The 14,679-nt window shown below is 58.3% G+C and overlaps 1 long non-coding RNA gene across 2 annotated transcripts; it reads right to left on the bottom strand.

Moving 5' to 3' along the window:
• Window positions 1–239: 239 nt before the first annotated feature.
• On the bottom strand, window positions 240–8,236 carry LOC309868064. Of its 2 annotated transcripts, XR_014313487.1 has the most exons (4): window positions 8,098–8,236; window positions 3,737–3,921; window positions 3,462–3,516; window positions 240–729 (listed from the first exon to the last, which is right to left on the bottom strand). It is a non-coding gene; the product is annotated as an uncharacterized lncRNA (long non-coding RNA). The 2 variants fall into 2 exon arrangements; XR_014313488.1 differs by lacking the exon at window positions 8,098–8,236 and having other exon boundaries at window positions 3,737–4,186.
• Between the last annotated feature and the right edge of the window lie 6,443 nt (window positions 8,237–14,679).

Here is a 14,679-nt window from a genome sequence, read left to right as displayed (position 1 = left end):
TTAAATTCAGGGGCGCCTGGGTGGCTCAGTGGGTTAAGCTGCTGCCTTGGGCTCAGGTCATGATCTCAGGGTCCTGGGATCGAGTCCCGCATCGGGCTCTCTGCTCAGCAGGGAGCCTGCTTCCTCCTCTCTCTCTGCCTGCCTCTCTGCCTACTTGTGATCTCTGTCAAATAAATAAATAAAATCTTAAAAAAAAAATTCAGTTTAGCTAGCATATACTATATTTATTAGTTTCCGAGGTAGAGGTCAACGATTCATCAGTTGCGTGTGACACCCAGGGCTCATGCCACGCGGGTCCTCCTTCATGCCCGTCACCCAGTCACCCCGTCCCCCATCCCCGCCCCTCCAGGACCTCAGTTTGTCCCTAGAGTTAAGAGTCTTTTAGGATTTGTCTCCCTCTCTGTCTTCAGCGTGGGGTGACCCCAGCTGTCAGGTAGCCGGAAAGGGTGTCCCTGTCACAGCCGATTTCTTAGTCGTTTTCCAGGCCTGAGGAAGCACCCAGGAGCACCCGGGGCCACTGAGGGACAGTGTCAGGCGCCCAGGGAAGCAGGAAGGACATTCTCCCGATTTCGAGATGGGTCTCAAGCTGTTTCATACAAAAGTCCTGTGACCTTAGTGATTAAGAACAGGGTTCTGGGCCGGATAACCTTTGTTCAGATCCTGAGCATACACGCGTGAGCCGGGCAGCCGCGGCCATCACGGAGCCTCTCTCTGTCTCCTATTCTTCATCTGCAAACCAGGAGCCAGTGAGGTTAAGTGAGATCCTTTCTTTTTTTTACTTATTCTCCCCTCCCCCACCCCGCCCCCGAGGAGAGGGGTGGAGCACCCAGAGGAGGACCCGGCTGGTGAAGGCTCCGGGGGGCCGGATCCCATACCCCTCAGCTGCTGTGGAGTAAGCAAGGGAACCCCTCAGGGCGCTGGCTGGGGCACGAGCATCATGGAGGCCCAACACAGTCCGCCCCTCAGGGCGCAAGGCAGGGGACCGCTGTCCAATCCTGCGTCAGTCAGGCCCCTAGACTAAGACCCTCGGGGGCCTCCATGGTCTCAGTGGGCCCAGGCCCAGGCCCAACCTGCTCTTTTGGTATCTGAACCCCTCTCTCATGGGTTCCTGACATGAACAACTTCCTTCCTCAGGCAGGAGAGGAAGCAGGACCAGCTCGCCCTCCTCCCATGGGGACCTGGCGCTTCTCTGTTCCTCTGTCAGCCTGGCTGTGAGGGCCACAGGGTCTCCCCCTGCATCTTGTCAGTGCCCAAGACCCACTGACCCCGCTTCAAATCAAGTCTGCCATTTCAGGGCTGTGTGGCTTTAGGCAAGTCACTTAACTCTGGGCTCACTTCATTGGTAAAATGAGGATAACGTGGGATTCTTGTGAGGCCGCAAATGGCATCTGTTGACTGGTGTGTTTCTGTACATTCACACTTTCTGGCTTTCCACAAGCGCTTGCCGGGAGGTCCTTGGGGACACCTCCTCCCTGACAGAGGGAGGGCAGTGAGGGGCGCAGAGGGGCCGCCCTCAGGGGAGTACCTAGCTGGGGCGGGTAGAGGAGAAGCAAAGGCAGGAGCTGTGAATATTTAGGAGTGGCAGACCCGCAGAATGACTGAGCAGTGTGAAGGACCTGGCCTTGGGGGGACAGGAGGGGTCTGTGCGGGGAGGGAGGTGCTTTCTGCAGAGATGGGCTGTGGGGGCGGGGGGGGGGGGCTGGCCCAGGAGGTCAGGCGGGGGCAAGGGTGACTTTGGGCGCCCAGGATACCTATGGAGAAACAGGCCACGGGCAGAACCGGTACCTGAGCCCTGCTACAGCCTTCCAGCAGGCCCAGCCTCCCACCACTGTAGGTGGGCGAAGCCCCGCCCCACAGTGGACCTGGATTTTGTAGAAGGTTCCAGATGTTTAGGGGCCTGCCTAGCTCCACCCCTTTGAAGTTCTTGGCTCCAGCCAAGTTCTCTGTTCCACCGTCTCAAGGCCACCCGGTTCATGCAGGGAAGCAGGGCCCAGCAGGCCGTGTGCCAGGCTGGCTCTTCCCTGCTGGGAGTGGGTCCTTGAGATGTTGTTGTTCCCATTCCCCAGGCTGGAGACTGAGCCCCGGTGACCTGTGAAACGCTGGGGCTTTGCTCCGTCCCCCAGAATCTTATGTAGCGTAGACCATCAAGCCCCAGAGTGGGACTCTGCCAGGTGGCCAGCTGGCCGGGCCCACCCCTGAGGGCTCAGATCCCCACCTCTGGGCCTGGAGCCAGCCCCAGGGTCCAGCTCCGGGGGTGGGGGTGGGGGTCCAGGATCCAATGAGAGTATCACTTCCTGCTCTAGTCAAGGAAGCTCCTCCCTGGCCTGGGATGGGCCCTGGGCATTGCCACACGCCCATGACCATGACTGTCCTGAGGCCCGGCATGTACCGGTTCCCCAGCGCCCCAAGCAGGGGTGGCCAGAGTGCCTGGCCTGGCTTTTCACATAGCTGCAGAGGGTAGGAGTGGGGAGGTCCCCTTCCATGGCCTCCCCTTCCACAGCCCAGCGGCCACCGAGCCTCAGAGGGTGGGAACTGCAGACACGGGGATCCCAGGGCCTGGGCTGTGAAGTCCAGGGTTTTGCAACCCCTCTGCGACCTGGAGAGAAGGTAAAGGTAGTAGCTTTGGGGACAGCCTCCTGAATGCAGTAGACCCCAGTGCCCAGGGGCTCCAGAGGCAGCCGGCAGGCAGGGAGCCAGAAGCCCCTCATTTTATGGCGGTGGAGACGGAGGCCCAGGCCTTGGAGATGGCCAGGGGTCTGTACCAGAGCTCCTCTGGGCCCTGGAGGCTGGCGAGGGGTCCACTAGGAGCAGCACACCAGAGCCAAGACGACCCCCGCCCCTCCTCCACCCGGGCTTCGCCGGCCTCCTAGGGAGAGGGCGTGGCCTCTCCCAGTTGGGAGGCTGGAGGCCCTTTCTGGGGAGCCTGAGGCGCTCGGCTGGCTCCCTCCCCGCGGCTGGCTCCCCCGCCCCAGCCGGCGCTTCCCACCCCCATCCGGCTCCTCCTCCACCGTCTGGCTCCTGCGAGAACGCCCACGGCCCGCCAGGCCTGGCAGGGAGGCGCCCACGCCCGACCCCACCCCCAGCCTCCACGGTGCCTCTTGGTTCCGGGCCTGTCTTTCTGGAAGAAACTGAGGCCCGGAGGCGGTCAGCGCCCCCCGCCCCCAGCCTCTGCGGGCCCACAGGAGTTTCCCCGACACACTTTGGAGGACGCTGCACTTCAGCGAGGTCTCCTGGCCACCTTCTCTGCAGCCGGTACCCTGAAGGGAGGCAGCCGGGGTCGTCGGGGGGCAGGGGTCCCCCCCATCCACGGCGGGACTCTCCCCGCAGGCTGGGAGGGAGCTGGGCCAGAGGCGAGCAGGGCTGCCCAGGAGGCCTCTCCACCGCGCGCTCCCAGGCTGTCCTGAGTGGAGGGTCTTGATGGCACTGTGGGCTGGAGGGGGCAGGCCAAGCCCATCTCTTACCAAGGACAGGCTCTGCCTCTCTGGCTTTGTCCCAGGCTGTACAGGCGAGCAGCGTCTGTAAGAGATGGAGATCAGAGGAGGCCAGATGGGAGGGGGCTGGAGAATTTCGTCCCCTGCTCTGCGTCTCTGCACAGGTTGCCTGTGTGTCCCGTGCAGTGTCTAAGCGAATGCCTGCGTGTCTCGGGGAGTGTGCTAGGTGACAGTCACTGGGGGCGTATTCGTGTGTAAGTGGCACTGTTCCCCCAGGCAATAAATCTCAGTATTGGGATACATACCTAGGAAAGACTTCCTGCTCCCAACACTCCCCTGGGCCTTTCATCAGGCTGTCGAACTCCTCCGAGCATCTTCTGGGTAGAGCAATACATTCCCTGAGAGAGACCAGCAGTCCAAGCCTGGAGAGCAGGTCCTTGGATGCAGCCCCTCGTCCACCACTGAACCCCTCTAACAGCAGCTTCCTTGCCTGGAAGGCAGGTGAGCGACGCGTCCCCAGGTCCCAGAGAAGCACTGAGGCAGGAAAGTGCCCAGCGGCCTGCCCCAGGTGACTGGGCTGTTGACAGGATTTGGGAAGGCCTTGTCCCTTGTCCTGCTCCGCTCCTAACCTAGGAGGCTCGACCTACCACAGAGAACTCCCCGGGTCTCTGTTTCACCAACTGAGAGTGAGGAAAAAGGTTTCTTCAGCCAGATCTCTCTTTTTCAAAGGTTTCCTTGTATGACTGACTCATTTGGCTCGGTGCCCCCTACTTTCCTTCTACCCCCTTAAAAAAAAAAAAAAAGATTTATTTATTTATTTGACAAGCAGAGATCACAAGTAGGCAGAGAGGCAGGCAGAGGGAGAGGGGGAAGCAGGCTCCCTGCTGAGCAGAGGCTCGATCCCAGGACCCTAAGACCATGCCCCAAGCTGAAGGCAAAGGCTTAACCCACTGAGCCACCCAAGCACCCCTCCTTCTGCTCCTTTTAATCCTTTTAAGCTGCTCCTGAGGCCTGGACCTTGCCGGCCTCCATTATGCTGTGGGTCAAGGGCAGAATGACAATCAGAGATCCCCACTGGACAGTGGATGGAGGAATCGGGAGCCCAGCACCCAGCCTGCATGGCTCCCTAATGCTCGCTGGGAGTATATGACCACACTCCCTGCCAGACGGAGACTCGGTATATGAAAACCTTGCTCAGGGCCCAGCCCTGGTCCCAGGCTGCATTTAACTTTCATACACCCATGACACTTTACCTGCTGAGGCTCCTGCCTCCATTAAAAATATGAAAGTTTTGTTATTGTATTAATTTTTTTTAGAGCAGTAGAGCATTGGGAGGGGCAGAGAGAGGGAGAGAGAATCTCAAGGAATTTCCACGCCCAACACAGACTCTGACGTGGGGCTTGATCTCACAACCCTGGCGCCCCTCAAAGTTTTATCTTGTGACTGCATTGGTGTAGAGATGAATAAAACATTTTCTTCACCCTAAAAGCTTTTTTCTTTCTTCCTTCCTTTCTTTCTTCTTGCTTTCTGATTTGAAACAAAATGGAAGCATTTCATGGGCCTCTAAAAGTAGGGTGGCCCCTTGGGGTGCCTGGGTGGCTCAGTCATTGCACGTCTGCCTTCGGTTCAGGTCATGGTCCCAGGGTCCTGGGATTGAGCCCCGCATTGCGCTCCCTGGTCAGCGGGAAGTCTGCTTCTCTTTCCTCCAGTCCCCCTGCTTGTGTTCCCTCTCTCTGGCAAAGAAATAAATAAAATCTTAAAAAAAAAAAGAAAGAAAAAAGGTAGGGTGGCCCCAGGCAGTGTCTACTGTGTCTTCCCCTTCTCTCCCCTCTAGGGAAGGGTCCAGTGAATTTTTGCTGGTTTTTGACATTTTTTTCTTTTTTTTTTAATTTAAAATTTTTTAAAGATTTATTTATTTGACAGAGAGAGGGACAGCAAGAGAGGGAACACAGCAGGGTGAGGGGGAGAAGCACACTCTTCCCCCCACCCACCGCCGCCCTGCAGAGCAGGGAGCCCAACTTGGGCTCGATCCCAGGATTCTGGGATCACAACCGGAGCAAGCAGAAGGCAGACACTTAACTGACTGAGCCACCCAGGTGCCTCTAATTTAAATTTTTAAAATATTTTATTTATGTATTTGAGAGAGAGAGCAGGAGCAGGGGGCAGGGAGAGGAAGAAGCAGGCTCCCCGCTGAACAGGGAGCCTGACTCCGGGGCCAATTCCAGGACCCGGAGATCAGGACCTGAACCGAAGGCAGATACTTAACCTACTGAGCCACCCAGGTGCCCCAGTTTCTGGAATTTCTTAATAGCTATCCTATGGTTTTGAGCATCTTGTTTCAGAGTGTTTATAACAACAACGATAATAAATAATAATAAGGGCGATGGCAGTCTTTCACAAAGCCTTCCTCTCTCTGATCCTGCCAACAACCCAGGGAGGCGCAAGGACAGCCATTGCTGCTGCCTTTTGGTCACTGAGGCCAGTAGGACGGGGAGGACTAAGAAGCCCTCTGACGGGTAGAGGCGAGCCCCAGGGAGCCCCAGGGAGCCCCAGGCTCTGTGCTTCTCCTCTGTGTGCAGTCGGGGTGAGCAACCGGCCATCAAGGATTCTTGGGGAAAGGAACCCGGAGGTGGGAGCACTAGGTGAGGAGGGCAGGCTGGAGTTCCAGGGGCAGGAGGGGCTCAGCCGAGGGGAGGGGCAGGGAGGCTTAAAGGGGAAGGGGCTGGAGGAGACCCCTTCTGGCTGCCCAGCAACGGCAGGAAGAACTCACTTCAGCTGGGGTTCTTCCCCAAAGCCCTGAATTGGGAAAGGAGGGGGGTGGAGAGCTCCTAGGAAGGAGGAAAGGGACCCAGGAGATTATCTAGGAGGCACAGCCACTGAGACTTGGGGATTGATGGGATCCAGAGGCAAAAGGGGGTGGGGGTGGGGGTTGACAGAGATGGGGAGCTCAGGGCATGGCTATGGGCTCCCCCCAGAACAAGACAGCAAGAGAGAGAGCCCCCCAGACACAAGTCTGTCTTTTTATAACCTAATCTCACAAGGGACAACCCCCTCACTAGACCCCGGCTTCACTTCCCACCCACACTCAGTGGGCAAGGGTTACAGCAGGACCGGAACAGGGGAGCTGGGCGGTGGGGGGCCTTCTTGGAGGCCGCCTGCCACAGTCTCCGGGACGGCCGGGCTGGGCGGGGGAAGGAAAGTGTCCTCTCCTTACAATCAAACGCACTCGGAGCTGAACGCTGACTCCGCGCCTGGCACCGTTCCAAGAACTTATACCGACTCCTCAGTACCACGCTAGGAGGTGGGCACTATTATTATCCGCATTTTATGGGGCACACGGAGGGAAGTAGTTTGTTCTCAAATCCCACAGCGTAAGAGCTGGAGCTGGCTGCGATTCAGATCCACGTGGTTTGAGCCCAAGGAGGAAGCTGGGTTGGGCATCTGGGTTGGGCATGGTGTGTCACAGGAGCCTTGCAAGAGGTGGGCAGGAAGCCTCCCGACCCCGCTGGCTGTGGGGGCCGAAGTTCGGGAAGCAGAGGGGTCCGAACTGGGCGCTCCGGGTCCCCTTAGCCGGGCCGTGCTGGGGGGGCTGATGACTCCCGGGGAGCAGAGCTCACCTCCAGGAAGAGTGGGTGCGGACGGGACAGAAGAGAGCTCTGTGGCCAAGGGTGGCCGGGGAAGGCTGAGGACGCGGCCACCGTGGCCTCTGCCTCGTTAGGGGCTGAGAAGGGCGGGCGGGGCGCGGAGTGAAGACGACGGAGCGGGGGACACCGCTGGGGGGCGGCTGGCTGTGGAAAGGCAGAGGGACAGGACAGCCGGTGGCCGGGTTTGACAAAGGCTGGGGACCCGGTTAAGTTCCTGTTTCTGATGGCGGGGTAGGGGGTGGGGGTAGGGGGTGGGACCCCCCGGCTCTGGCCACGCCCCTTGCCCTCTCCGCCGGGCCGGCGCCTCCCCCACGCCCCGCCCAGGCTGACGCCCCGGATGTGGCCTCCCAGGTCACCAGCCCCGAGGCAGCGAGTCGGGAGCGTGGCGAGCTCGCCCCACCCAAAGGCTGTACCCCCTCCTCAGCCGGTCCAACCCGTTTGCCAGGCGCCCTGCTGACGGTCCCAAGCCTCAGCCCCCGCGGTCCGCCCCTCCGCGAGCAGCCCACCCCCTCAGCCCCGAAGGTTACGCCGCCTCCGCGGGCGGCCCGCCTGGCCTTCCCGCCATTCCCAGGCCTTGAGGGCGCAGACGAGGGTTTGTGTAGGTAGAGCAGCAAGAATCCAGCCCCTCCGCCCCCCATCAAAGCGCAGATATTTGCTTTTTTCCCAGAACCGACTTCCCAGCCCTCACTCGGTGCCACAGACCCTGCAAGGCCTGGCCGCCTCCCCGGGGGAGCCCTCCTAGCGCCTCCCAGCCGGCCTCGACAGCTCTCCAGCAGACGCTGGACAACCTCCTCACTGCTCCCCTGGGTTCCGTCTGACCGTCCAGCACCCCCGATGCTCCCCTGGGTTCCGTCTGACCGTCCAGCACCCCCGATGCTCCGCGAAGCCAACACTGACCCTCGGGCAGATGGACGTGTTTGCCGGGTCCCCGCCCTCCGGCCGGACCCTGCTCACTGCCCGTCCGGCCCCACCCTGCACCCCGGCCCACCTCCCTGCCTTGCCCAAGTCTTTCCGCCGCCTACCAAGCAGCCGCCCCCTTCCAGACGTCCGGATCTCCCATCTTTCAAGGCTCGGCTCAAAGTCCGCTTGCTGAGCTCGACAAGGCAGCCTAACCTCTCTGGGCCTCAGCTTCCCTGGGGGTAACGGGAAGCGTCTCTGTGCTCCTCGCGGGGGCTGGGAGGAGGGCAGAGGCGCGGCCTGTAGGGGGGCCCCCTGAGCCTCGAGGCCCTCCTGGCCCGTCTGCCTGGCCCGCTGCCCCCTTCATCCTGGCTCGGGGGTGCTCGCCTAGCCTTGCCGGGTGCTTACCGCGCCGCGGGCGGCTCATTCCGGCCTCTCCACCCCCCACCCCAGAACCAGCCAGGGACCCCTGAAAGTCGGCCCGGAAGGCCCCGCACGAGGATGCCTTTGCGGAGCTGCGGGAGCTGGGCGGGAGGAAATCCGAAGCTGCCGGGGGCCCTCCGGGGGTCCCCATCCGGCAGCCGGCGCACTGACAGGTGGGCGCAGCGCGTGTCCCGCGCGTGTCCCCTCGGGAGGTGCCGGCCCCGCCCCCGCCGTGAGCCTCCCGCGCGGCTGAGACGGACGGACCGCAGCGCCTCCCCGCGTGTCCCGGTCGCCCCCCTGGCGAGGGCGTTCTGTGGTCCGATTCCACAGCTGCGCGGTCGCAGGGTAAAACTCAGACAACGCAACAAAACGAAACAAAACCCAAAAGATTGCTGTGCCCTGGACTGCACCCCCAGAGCCATTTGGGTGGGCGGGTCGGGGGCAGCAGGTGTCATCATTCCCGGGCTCCTGGAGGGCAGGGCGGCTCAGGGCGGCACAGCGGCCTCCAGGATCTCAGAGCCCAGCCCCCGGGGTCCTCGGTCGGCCCCCCACCCCAGCAAGGAGATTTCCTGGGTGGGAACGCGCCGCCATCACGCCACCTGCCTCAGCCTGGCCTCGGGGACAGTATCACGTGCCCCGCACAGCGAGGGACCGGGCAGCCTGTTTCGAACAGACTTGGGGCTGTTCGACTTGGGGCTCCGTGCGTGCAGAGGTGGGGAGCGGGGTGGGGGGCAGCCCACCGAGCATGCGCCCCTCCTCCTCCCACCCCAGGAGATTAAGTGGGAACTTTGAACTCTGTCCTGGAACCCTGATGGGAAGGATTAATCCGATTGCTTTTCAAACCCTGGCCTTGCCTGCAGACTCCTCCCGCAGCCGGGCTGCCTCCGTCCCCCTCTCAGCCTGACCTCCGTCTCTTCCTTCCAACTGCCCCTGGCCTCGTGGGGAGGATGACTGTTGGCCCATTCCACAGGCGGCAAACGGGGTCTGGCAGGGCCATGACCAGGAACCTGATTCGTGGTGCTGTTTCATGTGCAAATGGTCCTACCTCATCCCGCCCCCCCCACCCCCAACACGCACACCCTTGGGAGTCCCAGGTCCTGAGGCCCCCTTATCCCCGAAGCCTCCTCTCCACTCAGTGACTCACCATCTAGCCTGGAGTGGGTCCTTTGCTCAGTGCCCTGGGCGCATGGTGGGGAGGGCGTACCGTGATGGCTTCTTGCTCCAGCTCCCCACCGTGCTGCCTGGGCTGGTTTCTCCAGGGGTCTAGAGCAAGGCCAGGAGGCACTCTTGATTCCTTCACCTGCACACAGGCCCTAGGCTCAGTGACATAGGGGCGCCCTGGCAGGGCTGGACCTCCTGGGCCTGAGGGCTGTTCCCATCCACTGGGTTCACCCTAGAGGGTCCTTCGGCCACCTGCACCCTTCTTCAGATAAGAGCCTCCTGGTTTTCCAGGGGACTCCCACCCCAGCCGCCCTGCAGGCATGATTTGGTGAGTGGCACATTAGTCTCCCAGCTCTGAGCCTGGCAATCAGCCCATTCCCTACTGGTTTGGGGCAAGCACCCAGCCCACCGGTGGGGGGAGGGGTGCTAGTGACTTGGCATTGCTAGGGCCACCTCTGTGGTGGATCTCATCCAAGAGGGTGGGCAAGGGAGGGCAGGTGGCAGAGCACGGTCCTGGTGTCACAGGCCCCTGGACAGGTCTGAGGCTGGGTCCCTATCGGACTTTGGCTGTTCAGGGTCTTCGTTTTCAACTGACTTGGTTTATCTATTTACCCTAAACCTGTTCCATTTTCCAGATTCCCTCATTCATTCAGTGCAGGCAGAGCCCTGCCCCCCACCGCCCCAACGGGCCTGGGACACACTGAAGAGACAGTCTGCTTCCCAGAGCTAAGGAGCGGGGCACATCACCAGGACTGACCTGAGATTCCCTGACAGGGAGCCCCTGAGATGCCGGCAAGGTGACAGGATCTGTGAAGGGGCGGGGCGGGGGGGTGGGAAGGAAAAGTGCTCCGAGCAGTTAGCCAGGAGAGTGTGAGGGACTCCGGTCCCTTGGAGGAAAAATGACACGGGGGGGGGGGGGGGGGGGGCAGGGAGCGAGGAGGGGGCAGGGAGCAGAGATCCGGTCCCTCAGAGCCTCAGGGGCAACAGAGGTGTTTGGATATTAGCCCAGCGGCCGTGAGTAGCCATGAATGGGTTTTAAGCTGGGGTGTAGTGTAGCCATTAGGATGTTAGTGGATCTGTCTGGCCTCGATGCCTTGGTGGTGGTGGGGGGGGGTTGTCCAACTTGGGAAGAAAAGCACTCCTTGCTTTATCATGCAACACAAAAGTGAGGATGCCTTCTCTCCCTGCTGTGGCTTTGGGGAGGTTAGGGGAAACTGGGGAGGGGGCCTGGTGCCACACTCATTTGCAGAAATCTGTAGACTGCAGTGAGATCCTGGCTGTGATGGCCTGAATGGGCCAACTCTGTCTGTACCACTTACAGAGTGGGAGGGGGTTACAGACTGCAGGGGAGTAGGAATCACCAGGGGCACATGCCAGGAGGCAGGGCTGGGGCTGGAGGGGTTTCAGAGAGACAGAGAGAGGGAACAGCATTGCAAAGGCCCCACCAGGAGAGAGCACAGGGGACCTGGGATACCCCTGACTCAGAACTTGAGTATCAAGAATTTGAAGTCCGCCTGCCCATCTGTCACTGTCCCTCTCTGGGGCTGCTAAGGTGCAGGCGAGAAGCAGAGAGGGGCCCCTGGGTTTGGGCGTACAGGGTGTTTGCAGGAGGTGGGTGGTGGAGGAGGGGCAGGGAAGGCCACATCAAAGCTCAGGGTGGGGGTGGGGGGTTTAGCGGGGTGTGGGGGGGGGACCTAGCAGAGAGGTTGAAAATGGAGACTAAACATTGTGCTCATCTCTGCTTCCTCTGGAAACTTCATTACAATGATGGCAAAGAATTTAAAAAAGGCATACACAAGAGAAGAGATGATCACGGATGAGTGGTGGAAAACATTTTTGGAGACAGAAACTGGCAGGACTCAGCAGAGGAGAGGAAGGAGCCATGACGGGCTCCCCCAGGTGCCTGAGCAAAGTGCCCATGTGCTGGCAGAAACTGACGGCGCCCGGGCTGGACACTGTGGGAGGCCAGGTAGGGTCAGAAGACAGCCCAGTGATTTCCTGCTCCCTGATGTTCACACACACACACACACACCTGTGAATCCCTTCCCCTGCGTGTAGGCAGGCCCTGTGACTTCCCTCCGACCAGTACAATACAGCACAGGTGTTGGGATGTCACACTTCCGTTTAAGACAGGAGTGAGAGATTCCAGGGCCCTCTGTCACAGGGCCACAAGGACATACATCTTGCCCCAGCAACGAAATGAGGTTGAAAGCAGGTTTTTTCCCCCAGCTGACCCTCTGGATGAGTGTGTGATGACCCCCTGATTGCAGCCATGTGAAGCCCCAAATAGAGGACCAGCTCAGTGGGACTTCGAACCTCCAGGAATGGGGAAATGATAAAAGTGTGCTATTTTTAGCTGTCTCATTTGGGGTGATTTGTTATACAGCCTAGAAAACCCGTACACTCACGAGTCCCTCGGCTGCTCAGCTGGACAGGTTTGTCCACGTCCTGTTTCTACATATTCTCCTGCAGGAGATGGATGGTCTCTAAAGAGAGATTGCAGAATCAGGGTATCAGGTTTGGCAGAGGCAGTGTGGGGCTGGAAAAGGTGCTTGAGTGACCCACCTCTTCCCCGCCTTCCTTCTGGAATGCGGAGAGAGAATTACGCATGCGTTCCCAAGCTGAGGACTAGAGGGGTCTTGTATGGAGACCCAATAGGACCATGCCTGGAAGATTCCTGATGAGTCATCGCCCCTGGGTGTAAAGGCCAGGTAACTTCCTTCAGTGAATGAAAATAGAGTGGAAGTGACTTGTGGCCCTCCTTTTGCTCTTTCCCCTCTACCTCAGAAAGAACGTCCTGGATGGAGGCAGGTCCTCCAGCCCAGGTCCCAGAAGGACAATGACATGGGGCAGAGCTGGAGAGGCCTGCAGATGCCATAGAACATGAGGGAAAAGAAACCTTTGCTGTTGTATGCCCCTGAGATTTGGAGGTCCTTTGTTACTAAGTTATTTTTTTTTTTTTAATTCTGTTTTTTTTTTTAAGATTTTATTTATTTATTTGACAGAGAGAGATCACAAGTAGGCAGAGAGGCAGGCAGAGAGAGAGGAAGGGAAGCAGGCTCTCTGCTGAGCAGAGAGCCTGATGCGGGACTCGATCTCAGGACCCTGAGATCATGACCTGAGCCGAAGGCAGTGGCTTAACCCACTGAGCCACCCAGGCGCCCCTGTTACTAAGTTATTGCAAAGTAATTTAACAAAGCTGACTGGTACACCCCTCAGAAAACCTGCCAGGATGCCTGATAGTCCAGCAAGGAATTTTTCCACACCCAGAAATTCCATGCCCCACTCTAGTGTTCCCGGCAGCCGAGGCGCACCAGGATTTAGAGAAAAACCTCCAATGGGAAGGGCAGAGACCGAAACAAAGAAAGAGAGAGGTGGAATGAAAAGAGATGGTTCTAGAAGCAGACGGAAATGTCACGTCAACTCCAGGTCCTCAGAGAAGACATTAAAACAGAATGATGTTTGTTTTAATGGAGCAAAGAGCTTGTGGAGTTGGAAGGATGGCAGTAAAAATATAAAGGGTGGGAGGGGGAAAGGGAAGTCCCCTGGAGAGTAGACTTCAGTGATAAAGAGAAGATAAGAAAAGAAGAACCAAGCAGGGTAGAAGATGAGCTCAGGAGTGCCATAGCGCAAGCTCAGGGGTCCTGGAAGGACAGGCATGAAGGGCCTTGCACAACCTGAAATTCTATACCCGCCGAAGCCGTCACCAAACAGGAGGTTGGAGGAGGACCTTTTCAGATCTGCAAAGATTATACTAATCAATCTCCCATGCACCTTTCTCAGGAAGCTGCTGAAGGGTATTCCCCAGCAAAGTGAAGGAGGAAACCAAGAAAGAGAAAGACATGGGATCCAGGATCCAGGATCCAATGGAGCAGAGAGGCAGAGGAGAGACCCAGATCCTGTACTGTGGGCCCAGGGAGGAGTCAGCATGGGTTGCTACAGGAGGGGCTCCTGGGAAGGAAGTTGGGGGATAGATTTCAGGATGAGTGGTGGATAGTACTAAGAGATTGCTGGACTGCTGGAGAGCTTAGAGACGGATATGAAGAAAGCTATTAGATATCGACTGCTTCATAAGGAATGGCCACAAATTTATTTTGTGGTTTGCATGGGTCCGGAGTCTGGGTGTGACTTATCTGGGTCCTCTGCTTAGGATCCCACCAGGCTGTGCTCGAGGCACCTGCTGGGAGTGCAGTCTTATCTGAGGCTCGACTGGGGAAGGAAATACGTCCAAGCTCACTAAAGCTGTTGCCGGAATTCAGTTCCCTGCTGGTTGGGACTGAGGGCTTCAATGTCTTGCTGACTGCTGACCAGGGGTTGCCCCAGGTCCTGGGGACCACATGTCCTCCTTCGATGCAGGCCTCTCCAAGGAGGCCACCCACAACAGGGCTAGAGAGAGGGCGTGAGCACACAGCAGTGGGGATCCTTGGGAGCCATTTTTTGAAGCAACCAAACAAAGCTAATTATTCACTTGGTGAAAAACTTGAAAAAAAACAGAAAGGAAACATAACCACAGTGTGTTATTTGGTTCAGCAGCAAGCAATGTTTATATAATCATTATATGACACAACAGAATATCGGTTCAGCTGAAAACCGTTACATATTGGTAATGAGAGGGGTCACAAGGTGAGCACGCTGCGTGGGTGCCTTGCAGGGAGGGGTGTGAGAAAGCCAAGCCTTATCTTCTGCGAAAGGAATTCAGTAGATAATGGCTCAAACTGGGAAATCGAGTAACAGCCACACAAGCGTGTTATTTATAAACATGGAGATAAAATCCAGAAAAAGCCAGAAGAGTTGCATTTGCTTATTCCGGGAGGAGGACTGAAGGTGGGGGGCAGTTCGGGGGGGGAGCCCTGCTGATCCTCATTATGGGCCCATTTGTTTTTTCAAGGTCTGTGCATGTCATGTGCATTTACTTCAAACTACTGTATAACTTGAAGGAAAAAACCACATTAATTAGTTAATAGAGAAAGAGATAAAGGTGGAAGGAAAAAGTCCCCCAAGACTGAACAGTAAAGTCCCCAGGGATTCTGGGCGCTCAGGAGCTTCTCCCTGCCCTGGGGGAAGGGGCTTGAGGGATCCAGAGACCACCCCTCACTGATGGGCTCAGGAGGGAAAATGGTACC

Source organism: Mustela nivalis (assembly GCF_964662115.1).
Source record: "Mustela nivalis genome assembly, chromosome: 6".
Classification (NCBI taxonomy): Eukaryota; Metazoa; Chordata; class Mammalia; order Carnivora; family Mustelidae; genus Mustela; species Mustela nivalis.
This window is presented reverse-complemented; position numbering and strand designations above follow the sequence as displayed.